This window comes from Amphiura filiformis, chromosome 13 (genome assembly GCF_039555335.1).
Source record: "Amphiura filiformis chromosome 13, Afil_fr2py, whole genome shotgun sequence".
Classification (NCBI taxonomy): Eukaryota; Metazoa; Echinodermata; class Ophiuroidea; order Amphilepidida; family Amphiuridae; genus Amphiura; species Amphiura filiformis.
This window is the reverse complement of record NC_092640.1, coordinates 9,545,041-9,548,736: the sequence shown is the minus strand read 5'-3', so window position 1 is coordinate 9,548,736 and position 3,696 is coordinate 9,545,041.

Sequence of the window (3,696 nt, the reverse complement as noted above, 5' to 3'; positions counted from 1 at the left end):
GGAAAAAAGTCCATTTTTTCAAAATCAGCACCCCCCCCCCCAAAAAAATCCTGCGTACGGCCCTGCTTGTGTGTGTGTGTTGGGGCGGGGGTACAATTTTGAAATATGTCCGATCATATTATGATGCTTAATTTTAATGGGGATGTTGAAAAAACATGCTTGTATGGGAATGTATGCACCTTTCAGTGCTTTATAATCTAAAATGGCAAAATCACGGAATCGTCCAATTTGTAACACAGAATTTAAATTTTGTAACACGGAAAAATCGTGGCTTTATTTAAAGGTGAGTGTTGTGACAAGTTCCTTGCATAAAGTAAAGCTAAATGCTGCTTAAAATTTGATGAAGCAGCTATCATTAGAGGCAGCAATTTGGCAGATAACTTGGGCTGGCAGGGAGACAGCAGGTCTGCTGATTTGATAACTAGAGATAAGATTTGTTAGGTTTCATCCGTTTTGTCAGATTTCATCTATTGGGCTATTCCGGGACGCGTAATTTCTTTCTGCAACCATAATGGGCCGCAATGCGATACCACGTATAGTAAATACATTTAATTGTAGGCCTATGAGGCTAGATATAACACGAGTTTATTACCATTATTATTTCCTCTTACTTAATAAAATAAAAAGAAATCGATAGAATTAAAATTCTACAAAGGTTTACATGGGGTTCGAACCCACAACCTATGTATCCATAGTCTAATGCCTACACGACTGTGCTATGATTCGTTGTGCCAGAATGGTGTTTGTTTATGATACTTATTGATTACGGAATAAAGTGCATACACACAATATACTATTACTAGTATATTAGTACTAATAAATACGAATATAATCCAAACCCTAACCCTTACCCCTAACCCTAACCCTAAACCTAACCCTAACACTAACCCTAACCCTAACCCTTACCCTAACACTAACACTAACCCTAAACCCTAACCCTAAACCCTAACCCTAACCCTAACTCTAACCCTAACCCCTAACCCCTAACCCCTAACCCTAACCCTAACCATAAGACCCTAACCCTAACCCTAACCCTGACAATAATGAACCTTGCCTCGGACTATGCGGTTAGTGATATATTGCGGCCCATTATGGTTGCAGAAAGAAATTAAGCTTCCGGGACATCTCGCCACTGAGCGGGGCCATGAGAAGCAACACAAATGATTAATTTAAGCTCTATACTTTGTCTGCTTTATTTAATACCCACATGGTAGACCTGACAGGACAGCTATATAGCACTAGTGGATCTACTTTTCGGCGTAGTAGTAAAAGCCTACAAATTCCCGGCGATTTCGAGCTGATCAAACTATAGATCAATGTAGGCCTACTATAGTATAGAGAATAATAGTATGTTCTAATGCTAAAATTTGTAACAAAATCATATTACAAGTTTAAATTTGAAACTATATATGAGCATATATGACCATGGGTCCAATTTGAGGATTTTTTAAGTGTATCCTTTTTGTGTAAGAGAATACCAACAAATCCCAACTCTAATCCTAACCCTAATCCTACCCTAACCATTACCATAACCCTAATTCCTAACCCTAACCCTATGATCCTATTCAGGGCCGTAGCAAGCGGGGCGGCCGGGCATGCCATGGACGCCCCACTTTTTGAAAAATTTGAAAAATTTGTTATGTTTTTCTTTATATCTTCATTTCAATTTGGGCATATATTTGTATTTTGGCCGCCCCACATTTGTGATGGCCGCCCCACATTTTTCAACCTTGCTACGGCCCTGATCCTATTAGCATTTAGTGCTCTCTTACACTAAGGATATAAACCAAATTTTACGTATTTTTCCAAAAACGCAACATATTAAATTTTTTGTTGGTGATAAACAGGTGCCCTATAGAATATAAGAAATACATTTATGATGATTTTTACCATGTTTTTGAAATTACACAAAAAAAAACCCAACAGAAGAGGTTATATATATCCCGGATATATATACACCCATGCTTTAGGTTTCCGATGTATATAGACGAATCCAAATACACGCATTCCTACACCTGACTAGCAGCCTTTAGTACTAGTTGGGTCCCCCTCGGCTACAATGCATCTAAAATGTGAAATGATTCGGCCTTGGCGGAAATTTTAAACTCATTCCATCACCCGTTTTACACCTTCCGCGAAAACACAGGTAGACAAACGAATGATTTAAGTTTATAACACAATACAGTTCCAACAGTTGTGCAAATAAAAGCCGCCTTACACCTAGAGAAGGTCGAGGAGGGTTATTAGAATAATTCAATAGAGATAATTCCGCAGGTAATCCCGTCGCATCTATTCATAGATGTACAAATGGATGAACAAAAGGACTATGTATGAATAGATGCGACAGGATTACCTCTATTGTATATATTATTCTATTAACCCTCCTCGTCTTTGCATCTTCTCCAGGTGTTAGACGGCTTTTATTTGCACAATCGGGCGCTCAAAACCACAGGTTGGTGCTAGCGGGAAACCAAAGATGGCCGACCAAATCCTGACCACGACTTGGCTCGTTGGATTCGTCTATACAATGTACTAAACAGGGACAGGGATATGAGCTGATACGTACGACATGCACCCCCCGGTTTTCAACAGCTCATAAAATACTATAAAATAGAATCTCCAATCCCAGAATGCAGATAGTTCAAATGCTTTTTTGTTTTCAAAATTTAGTCCAACAAAGTCGAAATCGAAATTGGTCAGCCATTTTTCACGCACAACAGACTTTGAGAGGATATCATATTCTTTTGCATTTTACGGACCAAAAATGTAATTTGCTAATGCAGAACAAAACAATGATGTTCATGCATCCCCTTTAATTAACCATTTTGTACTACAACACATCAAATGCAAATACAGCACTAACAAACTGATGAGGCCCACAAAAGTTATATGGAAAACCGCAGATGGAACTGAAAATGAGGATTTCATGCCGGGATTTCATGATCCTATCCTCTTTTTATGACATTTTTCAGTAGGCCTAGATATTCACGAAAAAAGCTTATTCCCAATTCAGTTGATTCCGATTTTGTGTTTGCCAGTTATACATGATTATGTGTATTACACTGGTCCAAAGGCCACTGTGTGTAATTTCTATCTGGTTGATGATATTTTTGCTGAACCACTGTGGCTGTACGAATTCATCTGCAAGACATTTGAGGTGCAAGACATTATCATGAATGGGATTATGTATAGCCAAAGTGGGGAGATGAGGCTGTGGATCACGAAATGTCCGTTTAATGTTAAAATCGATTCATAGTCATGGTATCTTTAATTAAATTTGTATGTATTGTTAAAGATTCCCTTAGATCCCTATTATATTTTTTTTAAATAGAACTTTTACTTTATTTTCAATGACACGCTAAATTAAATTGGTGGCGTGCGCCCGTAATATTTAGTGGCGCTGGTGTCACACGGGCTGTAAATAACCACAGTTACCGAACAAAGAAAAACCTTGATAGTCGGAACTACATGTATACTAAAATGCAGAAAACCTTAGACGAGCGCGTACGTATTGTAAGGATACATCGCGTATATACTGCGTTGCACGCACTTGTCTCTGATTGGCTGCTAAGGCGATATATTGTTGCGGAGTGGAAATTTATGAATGAACTGTGCGCCGTACGCGTTGTTAGCGCCGAATTTGCAACATCACGGTAGTCGCGCTCGTAAAAGGTTTGCTGCATTTTAGTATAGGAT